The 27,183-nt window shown below is 45.9% G+C and overlaps 1 pseudogene; it reads left to right on the top strand.

Annotated features, from left to right (window-relative positions):
- Positions 1-2,099: 2,099 nt before the first annotated feature.
- LOC119332899 lies at positions 2,100-3,531 on the top strand (annotated as a pseudogene).
- Positions 3,532-27,183: the final 23,652 nt, after the last annotated feature.

Raw genomic sequence — 27,183 nt, 5'->3', positions numbered from 1 at the left:
CCCTACACACACGCAAGATCATGGTCATGCATAGCAACAAGAGGGGAGAGTATCATCTACGTACCATCGTAGACCGTAAGCGGAAGCGTTATGAAAACGCGGTTGATGTAGTCGTACGCCTTCGCGATCGACCGATCTAGTACCGAATATACGGCACCTCCGTAATCTGCACACGTTCGGCTCGGTGACGTCCCACGAACTCACGATCCAGTAGAGCTTCGAGCGAGAGCTTCGTCAGCACGACGACGTGATGATGGTGATGATGTTCCTACCAGAACAGGGCTTTGCCTAAGCATCGCTACGATATTACCGAGGTGGATTATGGTGCAGGGGGGCACCGCACACGGCTAAAGATCAATGATCAACTTGTGTGTCCATGGGGTGCCCCCCTCCCCCGTATATAAAGGAGTGGAGGAGGGGGAGGGGGGCGGCCTCTCTAGGCGCGCCCCAAGGAGTCCTACTCCCACCAGGAGAGGATTCCCCCTTCCTTTGTTGGTTGTAGGAGAGAAGGAAGGAGGAGGAAGAAGGAAGGAAAGGGGGGGCCGGGCCCCCTCCCAATTCGGATTGGGCTTGGGGGGCCTCCTTTTCTTCTTTTCCCTCTCTTCCACTAAGGCCCATATACCTCCCAGGGGGTTCCGGTAACCTCCCGGTGCTCCGGTATACTCCCGATTTCACCCGGAACCATTCCGATGTTCAAACATAGGTTTCCAAAATATCGATATTTACGTCTTGACCATTTCTAGACTCCTTGTCATGTCCGTGATCAAATCCGGGACTCCAAACTACCTTCGGTACATCAAAACACATAAACTCGTAATACCGATCGTCACCAAACGTGAAGCGTGCGGACCCTACGGGTTCGAGAACTATGTAAACATGACCGAGACATGTCTCCGGTCAATAACCAATAGTGGAACCTGGATGCTCATATTGGTTGCTACATATTCTACGAAGATCTTTATCGTTATGCCTCATAACGATATACATTGTTCCCTTTGTCATCGGTATGTTACTTGTCCGAGATTCGATCATTGGTATCTCAATACCTAATTCAATCTCGTTACAGGCAAGTCTCTTTACTTGTTCCGTAATGCTACATCCCGTAACTAACACATTAGCTACATTGCTTGCAAGGCTCATAGTGATGTATATTACCGAGAGGGCCCAAAGATACCTCGTCGACAATCGAAGTGACAAATCCTAATCTAGATCCATGCCAACTCAACAAACACCATCGGAGACACCTGTAGAGCACCTTTATAATCACCCAGTTATGTTGTCATGTTTGGTAACACACAAAGTGTTCCTCCGGTATTCGGGAGTTGCATGATCTCATAGTCATAGAAACATGTATAGTTATGGAGAAAGCAATAGCAACAAACTAAACGATCATCGTGCTAAGATAAGGGATGGGTCAAGTCAATCACATCATTCTCTAATGATGTGATCCCGTTAATCAAATGATAACTCATTCCTATGGTTAGGAAACATAACCATCATTGATTCAATGAGCTAGTCTAGTAGAGGCAAACTAGTGACACTCTGTTTGTCTATGTATTCACACATGTTCTAAGTTTCTGGTTAATACAATTCTAACATGAATAATAAAAATTTATCATGATATAAGGAAATATAAATAATAAATCTAGTATTACCTCTAGGGCATATTTCCTTCAATAACCCCCTCCTTTTCTGAGCGAGAGAGCTTCCTCCTCCACCGGGTCCTGCTCCTCCTCTTCTGCACTGCTTCGGTTGTCCATTTCTGTCTTCCTCCTTCAGTTTCTTCCCTTTCTATCTCTAGGCAGGTTGCTTGTTAGGGGGATACTCTACTGCTTCGGCACCCGCGCGCGCCCTACTCACCTGCTCCTCTTTTGTGTGACCAATCCGTTGTGATGGCCAGCAACAGCGCCAACAACTTTCCCGCGGCCGGTGAGGGGGGAGCCGACCATGCCTTGGGCTCCCAGGAATGCTGCCTACGCCGACGCCGCCCCCGCTCCGCTCAGCTAGCCGAACAAAGGGAGGGTCCCGACGTGGTACTTGCCGCCCGGTGGCGCGGGACGTACGGGGCGGTTGGGATGTTGGGGAGCTACCAGACGATCATGGAGGACAAGGTGTCGTTGCTCCCATCCTTCTTTACTTGGGTTGACGGCTCGTGCATGCACTTCTTCGCCGTCTTTGACGGCCACGGTGGCCCCGAGGTAAGGCAACCGCAGATCCCCTATCTTACCCGTGCCAACTCCACCTTGACTATACATGTTTGAGCGTTGTGGTGCAGGTGTCTGTGCCGTGCAGGGACCATATGCACGCAATCCTGGCGGACAAGCTGGCCCACGCGGCTGCAGCCTACCCGAAGGAGCATCTGCAAGATGAAGAGGCGGAGCATCACACCTGGAATGCCGCACTGACACGGAGCTTCGCATGGGCGGACGAGCTGGGGGCGTCGGGGGTGCCACGGGGCACCATAGGTGGGTCCACGGCCGTGGTGGCGCTCTTGGTACGCGGTCGCATCATCGTGGCCAACTGCAGCGACTCTCGCGCCGTGCTCTCCTGCGACGGCCCTCTCTCCCAGGATCACAGGGTGAGATATAGTGCATCATGTGTATGTAGGAGTATTTCTCTCCTTTTGTTGGCTGGACAAATTTTAGCTTGATGCGCGGATGCAGCTGGACCAACCGGAGGAGATGGCGCATGTCACAATGGCGGGCGGCGTGGTGTTCATCTAAGGCGGGCAGCTGTGCGTGCAGGGGATCCTTGCCAAGACGTGCGCGCTAGGTACATTCTCACTCGATTGCCCTTCCGATCCATGCACACATCTGTCATGCGTGTTGTGTTACTACTTACTAGTAGCAAACAAGCCACCTTCCTGAATTTGTTTGCTACTGGTCAGTGTTTGTGTTGATTGTCATTAGCCTATATGTTGCTTTTCGCCATTAATTTGACCAAAGCTGCTAGTGTGTCATTTTGTTTTTAAGCATCATGTTTTGTTGTTCTCGTTAGCATTGCCTATATATCGAAGAGAGAGGACATTTTTTTATAGAAATGATATGTAGCGAATGTCAGATTTCTGGCTCCTCCCAGAGAACGACTCTAGGGCCGCTAGATTGAGTGCACCGATCTTGATGCACGTTGAGTTGCCATGTCAGAAAAAACTGTTCGCTCTTGAGTTGTCTATATGGGAATGCTCATAGATGAAATGGACGTGACCGATGTCCACTCATCTCTATTCCTCATCCATTCACAACCATGGGGAAGAGCTCCGGCCGGAGGAGCGCGCGACCATGATATTCTTGACCGACGACCATGCTGGGCTGCTTGGGTGAATAGGTGGTAGGCGCGATCCCCTCCAGCTTTAAGATCAGGTCCGTCTTCATCATCCATATAGGTCAGGCCACTGCTCATCATGTTTCGTTGCATGAATTTCACTTTCGCATCGCTCCTGAAACATCAGTGTGCAATTAGTTCGTGTCAAAGAGATCTTGTAGTATAGTGTTGTGTGCCCTTTGATGTTCTCTAGGGATGCAGCTACATTGATGTTAATCTTCATATATTATTTGTTAGCTATAGTAATTTGATCATGTGTATGTGTTGTGGAAGATGATTACCCTAGGATTGTTGTGTTGTTTGCACAAGTGTGTTAAGTGTTGCCATGGCACGTCTCTGTCATTTTTTAGGCTGTTGGCTTTGTGGTTCTGTTCTATGGCACATGACAAGTTATCGATAAAATTTGCCCCCTAAAAAATTGCAAATTGGTTTACTACATCACAACAAAAAATAGAGAAATTTGTAAAAGTGAAATGGAGAATTTATGAATTGTAACATGGCTAATTTAGAAGAGAAAAAATTAGGAATGATCATATGGAAAATTTATAAAAAGTTTATGATGTACATCATGGCAAAATTAAGAGATGTTCTAATAGTTACAAGGCCAAATTATGAAAAAGTAATTTATAGGACAGGGTATTTTTTATGTAAAAATTACTGGAATAATTGCATGGAAATTTTAGGGGAGAATTGTGATCTCTAGAATATGGTAATTTTTAAATGAGTTTGAAAACGTTTAGTGTTATTTCATCATGGCAGAATGTTTCTTAGGATTGCAAGTTTAATATGAATATTATGGGGGCATCCTTTTATATTGAAGACACGGCAAAAAATTAAATTTTCCATCTTTTTTCAAAGACCAAATCTCGTAGTTTTACCATTTGCCCAATGCATTAGATACATATGCCATCTTTGTTAAAGATCAAAGCTCCTAAATTTTCCATCTCCCAAGTTATAAATTTCAAAAACATGTTGTGTTTTTACAAAGCAGAATCCCTAACTTTTGCCACGTGCCCATGGAAATTTCCTAAAATTTCCATCCTTTTAAGGAAAGAAACCACAAATTTTGACATGCACCCTTTTACAATTTCCCAAAAGTTGCTGTGTGTTTTCTTAGAGAACAAAATTCATAAAGATTGTCATGTGAAATTTTTATTATAGATAGCATGGCTTTTATATTATTCAGACCATTGCAAATTTATCAATTGTACCAAGGTAATTTTATTTTAGGTACCATGACTATTTTTATTATTCATACCACGGCTTTTATTTTATTAGAACAAGGCAAATTAATTAATTAGACTATAGTAGTTTTATTGAAGTAAGCATAAAAAAATTATAATTTGAAAACAATGTCAATTTTATTCGTTATACCATGGAAAGTTTGATAATTTGACCATGCTAGTTTTATTTTAGGTACGATGGCAATTTTATGGTATTTTGGAGAAGTTTCTGCTTTGTCACATGGTTGTTTTAGAAAAAATCCATTACCTAATCAAGATTACAATGTTTATGTATGGAAACCTATTTTCTGGACCATGTAATGTTTTGTTTTACTCATCATGGCAATTTTAATTTCACACTACATGACATATTTATTTTGAACATAACCATTTGAAATTCCTATTTGTTTGTACATTATTTTGGACCATGGCTAGAAATTTCACACCATGGAAATTTTATTCAACAAAGCATGGTAAAAACATTGGATGGCGTGGAAAATTATTATCGAACATAAAGTGGCAAACTTGTTTCGAATATTCCTTGTCAAAAAACATATATTTGAAACCATGGCAATATATCTTGTTTTTCACATTTTTCCTTGGCAAAATCCTGGTTTCCATCGTAATTGTTATGAAATGGATTTTTTTTGTTAAATCAGGGTATGCGATGACAACAACAATTTTCAAAATTTAACATGCTTTTGTGAGAATCAATTTCTCCTTTTAATTTGCTAGGTGACCAATACATGTTCTAATTTTTTTTCCATGATTTATTACTGGATGCCTTTTATAGAGTATAGGATGATTTTTTACATAACTTAGAGCATGGCAAATGTAAATTTATGGTTTACTATGGCTTTTTATGCATTAGGATTTTTGTAAGTTTTGTTTATGGCAAACTTCTCTAAAAAATGAGGCAATTGGGCATATCTTTTTTCCCGTGCATGCCCCGTGGGTCAACCGAGAGGGACCTCCTTATTAGCGAACTATGAGTAGAAAGAGTTTCGTTCACTCCAAGGGTCCTCCCCTAGCGAACACATCGTTGGCTGGAGGCAACCCCCAACAGACGATCACCACCTATGGGGTCCTTTTCCATTTTTCGTGTGCGTGTTACCTTATATGTAAATTTAAATAAATGGCTACTATATACAAAACTACCATTTGTCACATGATTAGTTTTTTAAGTGTTGTTTGCTTCATACCCACATGTTTTTCTGTTCAAAATAGAAAATCCTATATTTAGATAAGAAAAGGCAGTTTTATAGGACAGAGGTTGCAACACAAAAAAACACTAACAATATTGTTGATGACAACCACCCACACCGAGAAGAGCATCATTGCAACAAATAAGCTTCTGCGCAACAATGAGGACTCCACCAAGGGAATCCTTCTTGAGGATTTTTAAGCCGCTTGAGTCACACATTAATGTTATCGGAGTACAAGAAAATGAATGTACAAGAAAAAAATAGCCTTCTTACATAAAGACAAAAATAACATCCAGACAAACATAATAAAAGAGGAATATTTCTTTTTCACGTCCTTGTCTGACCTTCTAATGGAAAAAGCAAATCAAAACATTGCCTTGCATTTTAGTGCCAAGAAAGGGATGTAGAAGGCGGGGTTTATACTACTTTTTAAACAAACAAATGAAACACAGTAGGCCACTGATAAAAATAAAATATAGAATGTCCAATTATGTTAAATACATACACATCATAGGGTACCAAGATGTACCAATGGGCACAATTGTTTTCTAATTTTTGGAGCATGCTTCCATAGTACCAATGGATATAGATGGGGCCAGTCATGATAATATGTAGTGAATTCATGAATTTATTGTAGTTACATCCTATGATCTGATATAATACTGCATTGAGCATCTTTTAGCAATCTTGCCATTAACAACCATAGTTGGTAAACCATGAATCTGAACCCATTAATAGTCTTACCTTTAGCAAGGTTGTTATTATGTATTGTTGCATGAACATTGATCTTGAATTGATAATTCAGATTCCCTTTATTTGAACATTGTTGTTTTCTGATAATATCTTTCATAAGTCGGTACTTAGTTGGTTTTGATGGATATATGAGAGTTGATTTCCTGATTAATCCCAAAAGAAAAGAACATAAATACTAATTTTACTTTTTTCGAAAGGCTATTCATTTCTACAACAAGTTGATTTTTCTCTCATATATGTTTTGTACTGATGCTTAAGGTATTACACCTCATTAAATAATGAACTATACTCATAGGGCACACACTCCTCAAGCCTGAAGTGATATGGGAGCCGGAAATTACCATAACTGCGAGGTCGGAGGATGACGATTTCATGATCCTTGCAAGTGATGGATTGTGGGATGTGATGTCAAATTAGGTGGCCTGCAACACAACCTGGAAATTCTTAGAAGATAAGAGCACCAATGCTGGCACAGTGGTAGGCCGCGAGGAAGAGGTTCGGTGTATACACGCCGCGTTCCAACTCACATATCGCGCCTTCCATATGCATAGCTGAGACGATATCTGTGTGGTTGTGATTGATCTGAAGATGAGGGGTTAGCTACAAAGATCAGGTCACCATCTCTATATGTTAAAGCTTTGACCTAAAAGGAAGTCAGCTCTATGCAATGTTGGTAAAGAAAAATCTCTCTTGATTGGGCTCTTAGCTCTCTAGCTAGTTCATTGGTTTTATGTTCAATAAAAAGAGTCTGCAGACCAACTAGTAATATGGATGGATAAAGAATTGCCGTGGATAGAAAATAGAGTGTGATTGCATGGAATAAAAAGATATTTATAAATGAATGCAAGGATGATTGGATATGCAGTCGAATTTTATGTTTCCTGCTTACTCTCCATGTTATTTTTCTTAAGCTGGCATTGCGATTTACACTCTGAATTGTTATTAGGGCAAGGCAAGTGCTGGGTGCCATTGTGAAGGAAGTATGCCCTAGAGGCAATAATAAAGTTATTATTTATTTCCTTATATCATGATAAATGTTTATTATTCATGCTAGAATTGTATTAACCGGAAACATAATACATGTGTGAATACATAGACAAACAGAGTGTCACTAGTATGCCTCTACTTGACTAGCTCGTTAATCAAAGATGGTTATGTTTCCTAACCATGAACAAAGAGTTGTTATTTGATTAACGAGGTCACATCATTAGTTGAATGATCTGATTGACATGATCCATTCCATTAGCTTAGCACCCGATCGTTTAGTATGTTGCTATTGCTTTCTTCATGACTTATACATGTTCCTATGACTATGAGATTATTCAACTCCCGTTTGCCGAAGGAACACTATGTGTGCTACCAAATGTCACAATGTAACTGGGTGATTATAAAGGAGCTCTACAGGTGTCTCCAATGGTAGATGTTGGGTTGGCGTATTTCGAGATTAGGATTTGTCACTCCGATTGTCAGAGAGGTATCTCTGGGCCCTCTCGGTAATGCACATCACATAAGCCTTGCAAGCATTGCAACTAATGAGTTAGTTGCGGGATGATGTATTACAGAACGAGTAAAGAGACTTGCCAGTAACGAGATTGAACTAGGTATTGGATACCGACGATCGAATCTCGGGCAAGTAACATACCGATGACAAAGGGAACAACGTATGTTGTTATGCGGTCTGACTGATAAAGATCTTCGTAGAATATGTAGGAGCCAATATGGGCATCCAGGTCCTGCTATTGGTTATTGACCGGAGATGTGTCTCAGTCATGTCTACATTGTTCTCGAACCGTAGGGTCCGCACGCTTAACGTTACGATGACAGTTATTATGAGTTTATGCATATTGATGTACCGAAGTTAGTTCGGAGTCCCGGATGTGATCACGGACATGACGAGGAGTCTCGAAATGGTCGATACATAAAGATTGATATATTGGAAGCCTATGTTTGGATATCGGAAGTGTTCCGGGTGAAATCGAGATTTTACCGGAGTACCGGGAGGTTACCGGAACCCCCCGGGAACCATATGGGCCTTAGTGGGCTTTAGTGGAAAGGTGAAAGGGGCAGCCAAGGTAGGCTATGCGCCTCCCCCCTCCCCTAGTCCTATTAGGACTAGGAGAGGTGGCCGCCCCCCCCCCTTCTCTCTCTCCCCACTCGAGGATTCCTATTCCAACTAGGATTAGGGGGGGAGTCCTACTCCCGGTAGGAGTAGGACTCCTCCTACGCCACCATAGGGCCGGCCGAACCCCTCACCCTTGGCCCCTTTATACACTGAGGCAGAGGGCACCTCTAGACACACAAGTTGATCCTTGAGATCGTTCATTAGTCATGTGTGGTGCCCCCTGCCACTATATTCCACCTCGATCATATTGTAGCGGTGCTTAGGCGAAGCCCTGCAACGGTAGAACATCAAGATCGTCACCACGCCGTCGCGCTGACGGAACTCTTCCCTGACGCTTTGCTGGATCGGAGCCCGGGGATCGTCATCGAGCTGTACGTGTGCTAAGAACTCGGAGGTGCCGGAGTAACGGTGCTTGGATCGGTCGGATCGGGAAGACGTACGACTACTTCCTCTATGTTGTGTGATTGCTTCCGCAGTCGGTCTGCGTGGGTACATAGACAACACTCTCCCCTCTCGTTGCTGTGCATCACCAAAATCTTGCGTGTGCGTAGGAATTTTTTTTGAAATTACTACGTTCCCCAACAGTGGTATCAGAGCCTAGGTTTTATTATTTGATGTTATATGCACGAGTAGAACACAAGTGAGTTGTGGGCGATATAAGTCATACTGCCTACCAGCATGTCATACTTTGGTTCGGCGGTATTGTTGGACGAGACGACCTGGACCAACATTACGCGTACGCTTACGCGAGACCGGTTCCCCGACATGCTTTGCACACAGGTGGCTTGCGGGCGACTGTCTCTCCAACTTTAGCTGAACCGAGTGTGGCTACGCCCGGTCCTTGCGAAGGTTAAAACAGAGTCTATTTGACAAACTATCGTTGTGGTTTTGATGCGTAGGTGAGATTGGTTCTTGCTTAAGCCCGTAGCAGCCACGTAAAACTTGCAACAACAAAGTAGAGGACGTCTAACTTGTTTTTGCAGGGCATGTTGTGATGTGATATGGTCAAGGCATGATGCTGAATTTTATTGTATGAGATGATCATGTTTTGTAACCGAGTTATCGGCAACTGGCAGGAGCCATATGGTTGTCGCTTTATTGTATGCAATGCAATCGCGATGTAATGCTTTACTTTAGCACTAAGCGGTAGCGATACTCGTGGAAGCATAAGATTGGCGAGACGGCAACGATGCTACGATGGAGATCAAGGTGTCGCGCCGGTGACGATGGTGATCATAACGGTGCTTCGGAGATGGAGATCACAGGCACAAGATGATGATGGCCATATCATATCACTTATATTGATTGCATGTGATGTTTATCTTTTTATGCATCTTATCTTGCTTTGATTGACGGTAGCATTATAAGATGATCTCTCACTAAATTTTCAAGAAGTGTTCTCCCTGAGTATGCACCGTTGCCAAAGTTCGTCGTGCCCAGACACCACGTGATGATCGGGTGTGATAAGCTCTACGTCCATCTACAACCGGTGCAAGCCAGTTTTGCACACGCAGAATACTCAGGTTAAACTTGACGAGCTTAGCATATGCAGATATGGCCTCGGAACACGGAGACTGAAAGGTCGAGCGTGAATCATATAGTAGATATGATCAACATAACGATGTTCACCATTGAAAACTACTCCATCTCACGTGATGATCGGTTATGGTTTAGTTGATTTGGATCACGTGATCACTTAGAGGATTAGAGGGATGTCTATCTAAGTGGGAGTTCTTAAATAATTTGATTAATTGAACTTAAACTTATCATGAACTTAGTACCTGATAGTATCTTGCTTGTTTATGTTGATTGTAGATAGATGGCTCGTGTTGTTGTTCCGTTGAATTTTAATGCGTTCCTTGAGAAAGCAAAGTTGAAAGATGATGGTAGCAATTACACGGACTGGGTCTGTAACTTGAGGATTATCCTCATTGCTGCACAGAAGAATTACGTCCTGGAAGCACCGCTGGGTGCCAGGCCAGCTGCAGGATCAACACCAGATGTTATGAACGTCTGGCAGAGCAAAGCTGATGACTACTCGATAGTTCAGTGTGCCATGCTTTATGGCTTAGAATCGGGACTTCAACGACGTTTTGAACGTCATGGAGCATATGAGATGTTCCAGGAGTTGAAGTTAATATTTCAAGCAAATGCCCGGATTGAGAGATATGAAGTCTCCAATAAGTTCTATAGCTGCAAGATGGAGGAGAACAGTTCTGTCAGTGAGCATATACTCAAAATGTCTGGGTATAATAATCACTTGATTCAGATGGGAGTTAATCTTCCAGATGATTGCGTCATTGACAGAATTCTCCAATCACTGCCACCAAGCTACAAGAGCTTCGTGATGAACTATAATATGCAAGGGATGAACAAGACTATTCCCGAGCTCTTCGCAATGCTGAAAGCTGCGGAGGTAGAAATCAAGAAGGAGCATCAAGTGTTGATGGTTAACAAGACCACTAGTTTCAAGAAAAATGGCAAAGGGAAGAAGAAGGGGAACTTCAAGAAGAACGGCAAGCAAGTTGCTGCTCAGGAGAAGAAACCCAAGTCTGGACCTAAGCCTGAAACTGAGTGCTTCTACTGCAAGCAGACTGGTCACTGGAAGCGGAACTGCCCCAAGTGTTTGGCGGATAAGAAGGATGGCAAGGTGAACAAAGGTATATGTGATATACATGTTATTGATGTGTACCTTACTAGAGCTCGCAGTAGCACCTGGGTATTTGATACTGGTTCTGTTGCTAATATTTGCAACTCGAAACAAGAATTATGGAATAAGCGGACACTGGCAAAGGACGAGGTGACGATGCGCGTGGGAAACGGTTCCAAAGTCGATGTGATCGCGGTCGGCACGCTACCTCTACATCTACCTTCGGGATTAATATTAGACCTAAATAATTGTTATTTGGTGCCAGCGTTGAGCATGAACATTATATCTGGATCTTGTTTAATGCGAGACGGTTATTCATTTAAATCAGAGAATAATGGTTGTTCTATTTATATGAGTAATATCTTTTATGGTCATGCACCTTTGAAGAGTGGTCTATTTTTGATGAATCTCGATAGTAGTGATACACATATTCATAATGTTGAAGCCAAAAGATGCAGAGTTGATAATGAAAGTGCAACTTATTTGTGGCACCGTCGTTTAGGTCATATCGGTGTAAAACGCATGAAGAAACTCCATACTGATGGACTTTTGGAACCACTTGATTATGAATCACTTGGTACTTGCGAACCGTGCCTCATAGGCAAGATGACTAAAACACTGATCTCCGGTACTATGGAGAGAGTAACAGATTTGATGGAAATCATACATACCGATGTATGTGGTCCGATGAATATTGAGGCTCGTGGCGGATATCGTTATTTTCTCACCTTCACAGATGACTTAAGCAGATATGGGTATATCTACTTAATGAAACACAAGTCTGAAACATTTGAAAAGTTCAAAGAATTTCAAAGTGAAGTTGAAAATCATCGTAACAAGAAAATAAAGTTTCTACAATCTGATCGTGGAGGAGAATATTTGAGTTACGAGTTTGGTGTACATTTGAAAAATTGTGGAATAGTTTCACAACTCACGCCACCCAGAACACCACAGCATAATGGTGTGTCCGAACGTCGTAATCGTACTTTACTAGATATGGTGCGATCTATGATGTCTCTTACTGATTTACCGCTATCGTTTTGGGGTTATGCTTTAGAGACGGCCACATTCACGTTAAATAGGGCACCATCAAAATCCGTTGAGACGACGCCTTATGAACTATGGTTTGGCAAGAAACCAAAGTTGTCGTTTCTTAAAGTTTGGGGCTGCGATGCTTATGTGAAAAATCTTCAACCTGATAAGCTCGAACCCAAATCGGAGAAATGTGTCTTCATAGGATACCCAAAGGAGACTGTTGGGTACACCTTCTATCACAGATCCGAAGGCAAGACATTCGTTGCTAAGAATGGATCCTTTCTAGAGAAGGAGTTTCTGTCGAAAGAAGTGAGTGGGAGGAAAGTAGAACTTGACAAGGTAACTGTACCTGCTCCCTTATTGGAAAGTAGTACATCACAGAAAACTGTTTCTGCGACACCTATACCAATTAGTGAGGAAGCTAATGATGATGATCATGAAACTTTAGGACAAGATACTACTGAACCTCGTAGATCAATCAGAGCGAGATCCGCACCAGAGTGGTACGGTAATCCTGTTCTGGAAATCATGCTGCTAGATCATGATGAACCTATGAACTATGAAGAAGCGATGGTGAGCCCAGATTCCATAAAATGGCTTGAAGCCATGAAATCTGAGATGGGATCCATGTATGAGAACAAAGTATGGACTTTGGTTGACTTGCCCGATGATCGGCAAGCGATTGAGAATAAATGGATCTTCAAGAAGAAGACTGACGCTGACGGTAATATTACTGTCTACAAAGCTCAACTTGTCGCAAAAGGTTTTCGACAAGTTCAAGGGGTTGACTACGATGAGACCTTCTCACCCGTAGCGATGCTTAAGTCTGTCCGAATCATGTTAGCAATTGCCGCATGTTATGATTATGAAATTTGGCAGATGGATGTCAAAACTGTATTCCTGAATGGATTTCTGGAAGAAGAGTTGTATATGATGCAATCGGAAGGTTTTATCGATCCAAAGGGAGCTAACAAAGTGTGCAAGCTCCAGCGATCCATTTATGGACTGGTGCAAGCCTCTCGGAGTTGGAATAAACGCTTTGATAGTGTGATCAAAGCATTTGGTATTATACATACTTTCGGAGAAGCCTGTATTTACAAGAAAGTGAGTGGGAGCTCTGTAGCATTTCTGATATTATATGTGGATGACATATACTAATTTGAAATGATATAGAATTTCTGGATAGCATAAAGGGATACTTGAATAAGAGTTTTTCAATGAAAGACCTTGGTGAAGCTGCTTACATATTAGGCATAAAGATCTATAGAGATAGATCAAGACGCTTAATTGGACTTTCACAAAGCACATACCTTGACAAGATTTTGAAGAAGTTCAAAATGGATCAAGCAAAGAAAGGGTTCTTGCCTGTGTTACAAGGTGTGAAGTTGAGTCAGACTCAATACCCGACCACTGCAGAAGATAGAGAGAAAATGAAAGATGTTCCCTATGCTTCAGCCATAGGCTCTATCATGTATGCTATGTTGTGTACCAGACCTGATGTGTGCCTTGCTATAAGTTTAGCAGGGAGGTACCAAAGTAATCCAGGAGTGGATCACTGGACAGCGGTCAAGAACATCCTGAAATACCTGAAAAGGACTAAGGATATGTTTCTCATATATGGAGGTGACAAAGAGCTCATCATAAGAGGTTACGTTGATGCAAGCTTTGACACTGATCCGGACGATTCTAAATCGCACACCGGATACGTGTTTACATTAAACGGTGGAGCTGTCAGTTGGTACAGTTCTAAAGAAAGCGTCGTAGAGGGATCTACATGTGAAGCGGAGTACATAGCTGCTTCGGAAGCAGCGAACGAAGGAGTCTGGATGAAGGAGTTCATATCCGATCTAGGTGTCATACCTAGTGCATCGGGTCCAATGAAAATCTTTTGTGACAATACTAGTGCAATTGCCTTGGCAAAGGAATCCAGATTTTACAAAAGGACCAAGCACATCAAGAGACGCTTCAATTCCATCAGGGATCTAGTCCAGGTGGGAGACATAGAGATTTGCAAGATACATACGGATCTGAATGTTGCAGACCCGTTGACTAAGCCTCTTCCACGAGCAAAACATGATCAGCACCAAGACTCCATGGGTGTTAGAATCATTACAGTGTAATCTAGATTATTGACTCTAGTGCAAGTGGGAGACTGAAGGAAATATGCCCTAGAGGCAATAATAAAGTTATTATTTATTTCCTTATATCATGATAAATGTTTATTATTCATGCTAGAATTTTATTAACCGGAAACATAATACATGTGTGAATACATAGACAAACAGAGTGTCACTAGTATGCCTCTACTTGACTAGCTCGTTAATCAAAGATGGTTATGTTTCCTAACCATGAACAAAGAGTTCTTATTTGATTAACGAGGTCACATCATTAGTTGAATGATCTGATTGACATGACCCATTCCATTAGCTTAGCACCCGATCGTTTAGTATGTTGCTATTGCTTTCTTCATGACTTATACATGTTCCTATGACTATGAGATTATGCAACTCCCGTTTGCCGAAGGAACACTTTGTGTACTACCAAACGTTACAACGTAACTGGGTGATTATAAAGGAGCTCTACAGGTGTCTCCAATGGTAGATGTTGGGTTGGCGTATTTCGAGATTAGGATTTGTCACTCCGATTGTCGGAGAGGTATCTCTGGGCCCTCTCGTTAATGCACATCACATAAGCCCTGCAAGAATTGCAACTAATGAGTTAGTTGTGGGATGATGTATTACGGAACGAGTAAAGAGACTTGCCAGTAACGAGATTGAACTTGGTATTGGATACCGACGATCGAATCTCGGGCAAGTAACATACCGATGACAAAGGGAACAACGTAAGTTGTTATGCGGTCTGACCGATAAAGATCTTTGTAGAATATGTAGGAGCTAATATGGGCATCCAGGTCCCGCTATTGGTTATTGACCGGAGATGTGTCTCAGTGATGTCTACATTGTTCTCGAACCGTAGGGTCCGCACGCTTAATGTTATGATGACAGTTATTATGAGTTTATGCATTTTGATGTACCGAAGTTAGTTCGGAGTCCCGGATGTGATCACGGACATGACGAGGAGTCTCGAAATGGTCGATACATAAAGATTGATATATTGGAAGCCTATGTTTGGATATCGGAAGTGTTCCGGGTGAAATCGGGATTTTAGCGGAGTACCGGGAGGTTACCGGAACCCCCCGGGAACCATATGGGCCTTAGTGGGCTTTAGTGGAAAGGTGAAAGGGGCAGCCAAGGTGGGCTATACGCCTCCCCCCTCCCCTAGTCCTATTAGGACTAGGAGAGGTGGCCGCCCCCCCCCCCTTTCTCTCTCTCCCCACTCGAGGATTCCTATTCCAACTAGGATTGGGGGGGGGAGTCCTACTCCCGGTAGGAGTAGGACTCCTCCTGCGCCACCATAGGGCCGGCCGAACCCCTCCCCCTTGGCCCCTTTATATACTGAGGCATAGGGCACCTCTAGACACACAAGTTGATCCTTGAGATCGTTCCTTAGCCGTGTGCGGTGCCCCCTGCCACTATATTCCACCTCGATCATATTGTAGCGGTGCTTAGGCGAAGCCCTGCGACGGTAGAACATCAAGATCGTCACCACGTCGTCGTGCTGACGGAACTCTTCCCCGACGCTTTGCTGGATCGGAGCCCGGGGATCGTCATCGAGCTGTACGTGTGCTAAGAACTCGGAGGTGCCGGAGTAACGGTGCTTGGATCGGTCGGATCGGGAAGACGTACGACTACTTCCTCTATGTTGTGTGATCACTTCCGCAGTCGGTCTGCGTGGGTACGTAGACAACACTCTCCCCTCTCGTTGATGTGCATCACCATGATCTTGCGTGTGCGTAGGAATTTTTTTGAAATTACTATGTTCCCCAACACATTGCTCCTACAAATTTAGTGTTTGCATCTGGTTGAGACTTGAGGGGTGCAAGTTAGGATGCTGCGAAGCTAGCCCTAGTCATCGTCGTCGGAGACAAGGTCAACCACCTCTTGGCATCTGATGGAGGGTCCTGCCTCACCATTAGTGCGGGTAGCCAGCTGCACCTCCTCCCCATCATCGTCCATAAAGTAACCCACCTCATCGAGCTCATCGAGAAGCTGGTCGACCTCCATGGACATTCTGGCATCCATCTCGGCGTCCTCGTTCTTTCTCTACTCCTTCTCCTTATTGGCCCAAAAATCACACCCTACTACCACAAGGTGCGCATTGGCCTCAGCATACCTATCCATGTACTCCTTATTCATCTTGGCCAGGCAGCGTGCCTTCAGCTCCATGTGGGAATACATCTGGTAAGGAGGGGCAAGGACGCATGTTTGGCATCCTCAGGGAAATCTAGGTCGGCTAGTTGTTGGGGAACGTTGCATGGAAAACAAAAAAATTTCTACACACACGGAAGATCTATCCATGGAGATGCATAGAAACAAGAGGGGAGAGTGTGTCTACGTACCCTCATAGACCGTAGAGCGGAAGAGTTTATTAACGCGGTTGATGTAGTCGAACTTCTTCATCATCCAACCGATCCAGTACCGAATCTACGACACCTCCGCGTTCCGCACATGTTCAGCACGATGATGTCCTTGCCTTGTTAATGCAGCAAGACGGACGAAGTAGTAGATGAGTTCCGGCAGCACGACGGTGTGGTGACGGTGATATTGAACTCGTTCCTGCAGGGCTTCGCCGAGCACAACGGAGAAACTGGACAGAGTACTAAACTGTGGAGAGAGGCCCCGCACACGGCTAAGAGATTGTCGTGGGTTGTGTGGCGCCCCTCCCTCGCATATCTATAGGTTGGGGGAGGGGAGGCAGCCTTGGGTGTGCCCCAAGGTGGCCGGCCGACCCCCTTGGGCGCTTGCCCATTGGCGCCCTTTCCTTTTTTGGCACCAGGGAGAAGGCGGTAGGGGGTGCCCCCCCTTTCCTTTCTCCCATGAGGGGGAGAAGGCGGGAGGGGCTAGCCCTCCCCCCTTTCCTTCTCTAGGGCCGGCGGCCGGGGAGAGGGCGCGCCAGCCCCCTTGTGGGCTGGTGTGTGCCTCCCCTTGGCCCATTGGGCCCATAGACCTCCTAGGGCCTCTAGGAACCCCTTCGGTCATCCGATGATTACCTGATACACTCTGAAACCTTTCCAATGTCCAAATAGCATTGTCCTATATATCAATCTTTACCTCCAGAGCTCCTCATCATGTCTGTGATCTCATCCGGGACTCCGAACAACATCCAGTCGCCAAATCACATAACTCATATAATACTATATCATCAACGAACGTTAAGCATGCGGACCCTACGGGTTCGAGAACTATGTAGAGATGACGAGACACCTCTCAGATCGATAACCAATAGCAGAACCTGGATGCCCATATTGATTCCTACATATTCTACGAAGAACTTTATCGGTCGAACCTTATGGCAACATACATAATTCCTTTTGTCTGTCAGTATGTTACTTGCCCGATATTCCATCATCAGTATGTTCATACCTAGTTCAAACTCGTTACCGGCAAGTCTCTTTACTCATTTCGTAATACATCATCTCGTAACTAACTCCTTAGTCACTTTGCTTGCAAGCTTCTTGTGATGTGTATTACCGAGAGGGCCCAGAGATACCTCTCCGATACACAGAGTGACAAATCGTAATCTCGATCCATGCCAACTCAACAGACACCTTCAGAGATACCTGTAGAGCATCTTTATGATCATCCAGTTACTTGTGACATTTGATAGCACACAAGGTATTCCTCCATTATCCGAGAGTTGCATGATCTCATAGTCAAAGGAATATGTATTTGACATTAAGAAAGCAATAGCAATAAACTAAATGATCATATGCTAAGTTGACAGACGGGTCTTGTCCATCACATCATTCTCCTAATGATGTGATCCAATTATCAAGTGACAATACATGTCCATTGTTAGGAAACCTTAACCATCTTTGATCAACGAGCTAGTCTAGTAGAGGCTTACTAGGGACATGGTATTTGTTTATGTATCCACACATGTATTTAATTTTTCTATCAATACAATTCTAGCCTGAATAATAAACCTTTACCATGAATAAGGAAATATAATAATAATAACTTTATTATTGCCTCTAGGGCATATTTCCATCACTAGTTTCCACCCATATATGGAAGCCACTGCGTCATATGCACGAACGGTGAGGTCGGGTATCAAACGTGCCAAGCAATAGCCAATCACCATCACAGGTGATCTCAGCGGCGTAGCGACCCGACTCCCGGAGTCAAACACCACAAAACCCGGTCGCGGGAGGGCGGCGGGGCGCCATCCTCCTCCAAAGTTGAAAAGTTGAAAACTAAAATTTGCAAAGTTGAAAACTAAAATTTGCAAAGTTGAACACTAAATGAAGAATACATAACAACTCTTCTTCTGAGTTGGCTTTGAGTCCGCCCATGCTCCCTTCAACAACTCTCTCACCTCTCAAGTGGTGGCATATATATATGGTGGATCACTTCTTGCCTGTTTATTTCGAATTTCGGTAAGGGTCGTTACTCCAATCCCTTCTTGCGTTACCAAGGTCTCACAAAAAGAGATGAGAACCAACGACCACCTACGACAACAACCGGTATCTTTCCACTCATAACTTTTCTCATCTCTCAATGTTATTTCGACCGTCGATGATGGTCGGTCCATTCGTTCTCCCCCTGCTATACCAAGGTCTCAGAGGAGGAGGACGAGAAGGACAGACCACCTACCAATATCCAGTATCCTTTCTCCAATAGCATCTCATCTCTCACTCTCATATCTTTCAGAAGGAAGCATCATCGGAATGAAAGTTAACACACTACATACCCAATAGCGATGCATACCCAAAACAAGTACAAGCTAGACGCAATTACTAAGCACAACCATTTAAACTGCATAAACTAGAAAGTTACATAAGGCAATATCCATGAGAATAAGAGAGCAAGCAAATCACAATGCATCGATAGACCTTATCCTGCTACCCGATTCAGACCATGTGTAATCAACTTACTAAAAACAGCAACAACACAACATCAACAAAGCAACAACAGCAGGAGAAGCAACAAGCAGGGTCATTAATCTGGAGAAGCTTATTGAGCCGGAAGCAGTGGCCGCGTGTATGCTTCAAGTGGTTACAGTTGGCTATGCTGAAGATGTTAATGTGATCTTCATTAATGTGGATCCTAGCATCTACATGATCCATCAAAGTCCATGTAGATTAAGAATGTGTCAGTCCATGATATCTTTTCGATAAAGGGTGTACTATATTGGCTCAAAATGGAGCATCAAGAGGATACAAACATAATGAAAACACCCGGCCTCTGCATAGCTAGGATGCACACAGCCAACACCAACACACGCACACACAAAACACACATGCAAATAGCAAAGTCATATTAGTCCAAAACTATACGTAGGTGCGGAAAAACCCCAAAACGACCAGATCTACGGTCGGCAAACTACAACAATGATCATATTCGCACCGGTCATCTCATGACACTACATGAATGACAAGGTTCTTCAATAGCAACACCTTCTGGAATGGAGCGGCGCTTGATGAAGCTATGTACCTAGGGTAGGGGCACGGACCAGTCCAAAGAGCCCTACCCAAGGACATCCCTAGAAGAAATCACCTATCAATCGACTTGAAGGTACCCCACTCGACAGGTTCAAGACACTCGACCAAGAAGCTACCACTCGACCATGAAGCTAATCACTCGACTGCCAGGAGACCTACAGTCACTCCGTAGGCAAACGGTCAGCTGTTAAGTAGTCTTCATAGTCATCATAGCACTTTATTAGAGGCGTTACCAGTAACGCCCAATCTTAAATGTACCTTAAACCCTGCATTACTGAGGGCAGGAGGGGGCCGGCGAACTCTATATAAGCCACCCCCCTCCTTAGTATGAAGGGTTCGCACCCCTATAATCCATACACGCATAATCCAGTTGACCGCCTCCGGGCTCCGAGACGTAGGGCTATTACTTCCTCCGAGAAGGGCCTGAACTTGTAAACCTCGCGTGTAACAACTTCCCAATAGCTAGGATCTAGCCTCTCCATACTCACCCCCCTACATCACTGTCAAAGTCGGAACCACGACAGTTGGCGCCCACCATGGGGCCAGAATCTTAGCAGTTAGTTGGAGAAGTTGCGATCTTTTCCGATCCCTTTGATCATGGTTTCTTGTGGAGTTTTGGTGGAGGGCCGCGAGATCCGTCTCGGCGCGCTCACCGTCATCGCCGATGAGTCCGCCTGGCTTCAGGAGGCACCACTCGACATCGACGCGCTCCCCGTCCGCGGCGCGACGCACTTCCACGCATGCATTCGTGGCGTCCTCCTGCGGCAACCGTCGACCCAGTATCGGTCAACCCCTGCGTCGTCTCCCCACCCTGTCTCCCACCAGCGCAAGCGCTCCGGTCAGTCGAGACTTCAGCGGTGGGTGAGGCACGCCGTGGCCCGCCAGTCGGCAGCCCCACAAGTTGCGGCAATCGAGCCCGTCGAGTCCCTCTATGGCCTGTTCGACTGGCTCCGTGGGGACCGCATCCGAGTGCGACAGCAGCGACCCATCGGCTGAGGTTCTGGCGGTCGATGGAGCACACAGTCCCCCCGGTTTCCCTCGCGCTGACGGAGCTACGGGCGGAGGCGACCCGTCGCGTCCCCACGATGAGTATCTGCCCGAACCTCTCACGTCGTTACAGCAAGAGGAGCTTCGCCGCTGGAACATGGACGCACTCCACACTATTATTGTCGGAGAAACCCCCGAGGCCCGGGCCTTGGAGGACGTGCGCCTTGCTAACCTGGCCGAGCGCACTCGACTGGAGAATCTCCAGTGAATACTCGACGAGCAAGCGCGTCAGCGGGCTCCCGAGCCCAGTCGACGTTCGCTAGCTCCCGAGTCCAGTCGGCGCCGGCACTTCTCACCGCCTCAGGTATATCGAACACCAGTTCAGAATTTGGCCGCTGCAGCCCGTATAGTAGAATCAATTCAGCCATCCCAGTCAGAGGCAGGCAGGGGCTTGTTGCAGATCAGAGCATTGCTCCGGGCGGCAGGAAACTAGAATTCCGCCATTTCTTAGTCGCGGGATAGGATCCACAGTCGATCCGTTGCAGCAGACACAGTCCAGTCGGCCCACAGCCGAGATCTCCCCCGAGGCATGAGGGACGTGATGACCGGCATGATCAGTACAGGAGGAATGAGCATTATGATCATCGATTCGGTCGAGATGATCGACGTCGAGTGCCAACCTCTCCCCCGAGGAGCGGGTCATATGCGCCTCGACGGCAAGATGACAAACGCCCTCACAGTGTTGGGCAGAGGATTTCAGTCGACCCCAGAGACCCAGGCTTTGATGCGAGGTCTATCCTCGTTCAAGGTTTGGTCGACAGGAACAGGGCTCATCAAGAGGGCCACAACAGAGATGCGCCTGCCAGCAGCAGCAGAGTACGTGTTTCAGGGCCAGAGTGCTTCAGTCGAGCCATCAGGGCCACAGTGATTCCTCCCAATTTCAGGCTGGCAACTGGAGTCAGCAAGTTCACCGGCGAGTCCAAGCCTGACACTTGGCTCGAAGATTACCGAGTGGCTGTACAGATTGGCGGTGGCAATGATGAAGTGGCCATGAAGCATTTGCCTCTTATGTTGGAGGGCTCAGCTAGAGCGTGGTTGAATCAGTTGGCACCTAGCAGCATCTACACTTGGGAGGACCTCTCCCGAGTGTTTGTTACGACCTTTGAAGGAACATGCAAATGACCTGCAGGCCTCACAGAGTTACGGTCTTGCGTGCAGAAGCCGAATGAAACACTGAGGGATTACATCCAGAGGTGGATCATGCTGCACCACACAGTTGAGAACGTGCCAGACCATCAAGCAGTTTGCGCTTTCAAAGAGGGCGTTAAATACAGAGAGTTGATCTAAAGTTCGGTCGAACTGGAGAGATGTCTCTGAATCGGATGATGGAGATCGCCACCAAGTACGCTAATGGTGAAGACGAAGACCGACTCCGAAGCGGCAAGCTCAAAGCAGTCGCCCAAGAAACTGGAGGAAACACCACTCGGAAACAGAAGCGGAAGGCTGAGCCAGCTACTCCCGGGAGGCCCTGGCCGTTGCCCAGGGAAACTTCAAGGGGAAACCCAAGGGCACCTGGAAGCCCAAGAAGGTCAAAGATCAAGATGGGAATGATGTTTTGGACTTACCATGTCACATCCACACCAAGAAAGACGAAGAGGGTAATTTTATTTATCCAAAGCATACCACTCGACAGTGCCGGCTCCTGATCCAGCAGTTCCAGGGCAAGCAGCATAAAGATAAGGAAAAAGAGCCAGACAGGATTGAAGACAAAGAAGACAGTGACGATGGATACCCCCAGATCAATTCCACCCTGATGATTTTTGCTGATGTTGAGAGCAAGAGTCGACTGAAAGTCATTAACCGTGAGGTGAACATGGTTGCCCCGGCAACACCCAATTACCTGAAGTGGTCGCAGACTGCCATCACATTCGACCAGTCGGATCACCCGACGCACATTGCCACCGCTGGGAGGCAAGCTTTGGTGGTCGACCCAGTTGTCGAAGGCACTCGACTGACCAAAGTATTGATGGACGGCGGCAGTGGCCTGAACATACTATACTCTGAGACTTTGAAAGGGATGGGCATTCCGATGTCCAGACTTAGTACCAGCAACATGAGCTTCCATGGAGTCATTCCTGGGAAGAAAGCCGAGTCGCTCGGTCAGATTGCTCTTGATGTAGTTTTCGGTGATTCAAAGAATTACCGCAAGGAAAGGTTGACATTCGAAGTTGTGGACTTCCAGAGTGCCTATCATGCCATTTTGGGTAGGCCAGCTTACGCACGCTTCATGGCTCAACCATGTTACGTGTATCTCAAACTGAAGATGCCTGGCCCCAAAGGTGTGATCACTGTTACTGGCAGCCGAAAGAAAGCAGAAGAACGCTTTCAGAAAGGCTCAAAGATCGCTGACGCTCAGATGGCAGTAGTCGAGCTGAAAGAGTACCAAAAGACTGCCGATCCGAGTGAATTGCTGCGAGCCAAGAAGCCCGCCTCAGAATCAGCTTTTCAGTCGGCTGGCGAAACAAAGACATTCCACATTCACCCGACCGACCCCGACGCTGCTCCGACTCACATCTCGACGATGCTCGACTCCAAATAGGAAGAAGCGCTCATCCAGCTCCTCCGTGTGAACTGGGATATCTTCGCATGGAAACCCTCTGACATGCCTGGAGTTCCCAAAGAGCTGGCTGAGCACCGTCTACGAGTCGACCCAAAATTCAAGCCTGTGAAGGAACATCTTCGACGGTCCGCCGTCCAGAAGAAGCAATCCATTGGCGAGGAAGTGGCTCGGCTCTTAGCAGCAGAGTTCATCCGAGAGATTTACCACTCCGAGTGGCTTGCCAATGTCGTCATGGTCCCCAAAAAGGACAAGTCGCTCCGCATGTGCATTGACTTCAAGCATATCAATCGGGCCTGCCCGAAAGATCATTTTCCCCTCCCTCGCATAGACCAAATAGTCGACTCGACTGCGGGGTGCGAGAGACTGTCTTTCCTAGACGCCTATTCCGGGTACCATCAGATCCGTCTGTATGGGCCCGACGAGATCAAAACAGCTTTCATCACTCCATTCGGGTGCTTCTGTTACATCACCATGCCGTTCGGCCTCAAGAACGCCGGAGCCACGTTCATGAGAATGATTCAGAAGTGTTTACTCACTCAAATCAGTCGGAATGTGGAGGCATACATGGACGATATCGTGGTCAAGTCCCGAAAAGGTTCCGACCTGCGGGCTGACCTTGCTGAAACCTTTGCCAATCTCAGGAGGTATGATATCAAGCTCAATCCATCAAAGTGCACATTCGGAGTTCCAGGTGGAAAGTTACTCGGTTTTCTCATTTCCGAACGAGGGATCAACGCCAATCCTGAGAAAATTGGCACCATACTCCGGATGAAGCGTCCTGTACGCGTGCACGATGTCCAAAAGCTTACAGGCTGCTTGGCCGCTTTAAGTCGATTCATTTCTCGTCTCGGTGAAAAGGCGTTGCCTCTTTACCGACTGATGAAGAAGTCTGACAAATTCGAGTGGAATCCAGAAGCTGATGCAGCGTTTGCAGATCTCAAAGCTCTGCTCTCCACCCAGCCGGTGCTTGCTGCCCCAATCAGCAAAGAACCTTTGCTGCTTTACATTGCAGCCACAGGACAAGTTGTCAGCACAGTACTTACGGTCGAGCGGGAAGAGGAAGGAAAGGCCTTCAGAGTTCAACACCCAGTCTATTACGTGTCTGAAGTTTTGACCCCTTCAAAACAAAGATACCCCCATTACCAGAAGCTTGTATATGGGATTTACATGACCACAAAGAAGGTTGCACATTACTTCTCTGACCACTCCATTACAATCGTCAGCGACGCCCCACTGTCAGAGATTCTGCACAACAGAGATGCAACTGGTCGAGTGGCCAAGTGCGCGATTGAACTCCTTCTCTTAGATATCAAGTTCGAGGCAAAGAAGGCTATCAAGTCCCAAGCAATCGCAGATTTCATCGCCGAGTGGATTGAACAGCAACTTCCGACTCAAGTTCACTCGGAGCACTGGACCATGTTCTTCGATGGATCTAAGATGCTTAATGGTTCCGGCGTGGGAGTAGTCCTAGTCTCCCCCGAGGAGATAAGCTCAGATATGTTCTCCAGATTCACTTTGATTCCTCCAATAATGAAGCAGAGTATGAAGTACTTTTGTATGGGTTGCGCATGGCCATTTCACTCGGCGTCCGTCGCCTCATGGTCTATGGCGATTCGGATTTAGTGGTTAATAAAGTGATGAAGGAGTGGGACGTCAGAAGTCCGGCTATGACCGGTTACTGCAACGCAGTAAGAAAGCTAGAAAAGAAATTTGAGGGGTTGGAGCTTCATCACATTCCCCGACTGAAAAATCAGGCAGCTGATGATCTGGCAAAGATATGCTCCAAGAGGGAAGCCATTCCCAGCAACGTGTTCCTGGAACACATCCACTCGCCGTCAGTCCAAGAAGATCCCTTCACAGAAGAAACCCCGCAGCCGAAAAGTGCCACAGATCCGACTGGAGTCGAAGTTCCTGCCGTGGTCGACCTAATCATGGAAGTCTTGGCGATCACTCCCGACTGGATGGTACCGTACATCGCGTATATCCTAAGAAAAGAAGTCCCGGAGGACGAAGAAGAGGCTAGACATATTGTCCGTCGATCCAAGGCCTTCACAGTCACAAAAGGACAGTTGTACAGAGAAAGCGCGACTCGAATCGGTCAGAAGTGCATAACACCGGAAGAAGGTCAGATGATCCTTGATGAGATCCACTCGGGGACCTGTGGTCACCATGCGTCCTCTCGGACCATTGTGGCCAAAGCATACCGAGCGGGATTTTACTGGCCAAGAGCAAATGAGATGGCAAAGGAGATAGTCGACAAGTGTGAGGGGTGTCAGTTCTACTCCAACATGTCACGCAAGCCCGCATCAGCCCTGAAGACCATTCCACTCATCTGGCCCTTCGATGTCTGGGGACTGGACATGGTCGGTCCTCTGAGAACAGGCAGGAGCGGTTTCACCCATGTGCTTGTGGCAGTCGACAAGTTTACCAAATGGATTGAAGCTAAACCCATCAAGAACCTCGATGCTTGCACTTCTATTAGTTTCGTCAGAGGACTAACATTTAGATATGGAGTCCCTCACAGCATCATCACTGACAATGGGTCAAACTTCGATTCAGACCAGTTCAGAGCCTTTTGCGCCTCTCAAGGCACTCGAGTCGACTATGCATTAGTCGCCCATCCCCGGTCGAATGGACAAGCTGAAAGAGCAAATGGTATGATCCTCAAAGGACTAAAACCTCGACTAATGCGTGATCTCAAGCACGCGGCAGGTGCCTGGGTCGACGAGCTTCCGTCAGTTCTGTGGGGATTAAGGACCACCCCTAACCGGTCGACTGGAAGAACCCCATTCTTTCTTGTTTATGGAGCCGAAGCCGTTCTGCCAAGTGATCTCCTTCACAACGCTCCCCGAGTCGAGCTTTACACCGAAGAAGAAGCAGAACAGGCTCGGCAAGATGCAGTAGACCTCCTGGAAGAAGAAAGAGAGATGGCCATGATCAGATCGACCATTTATCAGCAAGACTTGCGTCGATTCCATGCCCGGCATGTGAAGAGTCGAGCCTTCCAAGAAGGAGATTTGGTCCTCCGAGTGGATCAACAGAAACCACACAAGCTTGCTCCTACTTGGGAAGGCCCCTTCATCATCACCAGAGTCCTCCACAATGGAGCGTATCACCTCTACAATGTTGATCGCTAGATCGACGAGCCGCGAGCTTGGAACGCGGAGCTGCTCCGCCACTTTTACACTTAAGTTCCTTCCTATAAAGATGTAATAAGAGAAACTTCCGCAGTTCATTTTTATCAAAGACAAGAGTGTTCCAATGATTGCTGTCACTTTTGTTTACATACGAAAACCCCCAGTGGCTGACTTAGCCGCGAATCCGTTTTGCCTAAGTTCAAAAAAAAATCCTACCGAGTGGAGAGCAAACCTCCCACTCGGGGGCTTAGCTGCAGTCCAGCACTCGCCTAAGTTCTCCTACGAAGAGATTTAGCTGCAGTCAGCACTCGCCTAAGTTTGAAAAATCCTACCGAGTGGATAGCAAACCTCCCACTCGGGGGCTTAGCTGCAGTCCAGCACTCACCTAAGTTCTCCTACGAAGAGACTTAGCTGCAGTCAGCACTCGCCTAAGTTTGAAAAATCCTACCGAGTGGAGAGCAAACCTCCCACTCGGGGGCTTAGCTGCAGTCCAGCACTCGCCTAAGTTCTCCTACGAAGAGACTTAGCTGCAGTCAGCACTCTCCTAAGTTTGAAAAATCCTATCG

Source organism: Triticum dicoccoides, chromosome 7A (assembly GCF_002162155.2).
Source record: "Triticum dicoccoides isolate Atlit2015 ecotype Zavitan chromosome 7A, WEW_v2.0, whole genome shotgun sequence".
NCBI lineage: Eukaryota > Viridiplantae > Streptophyta > Magnoliopsida > Poales > Poaceae > Triticum > Triticum dicoccoides.
The sequence above is the reverse complement of the archived record's forward strand: the minus strand, read 5'-3'. Positions and strand labels throughout refer to the sequence as shown.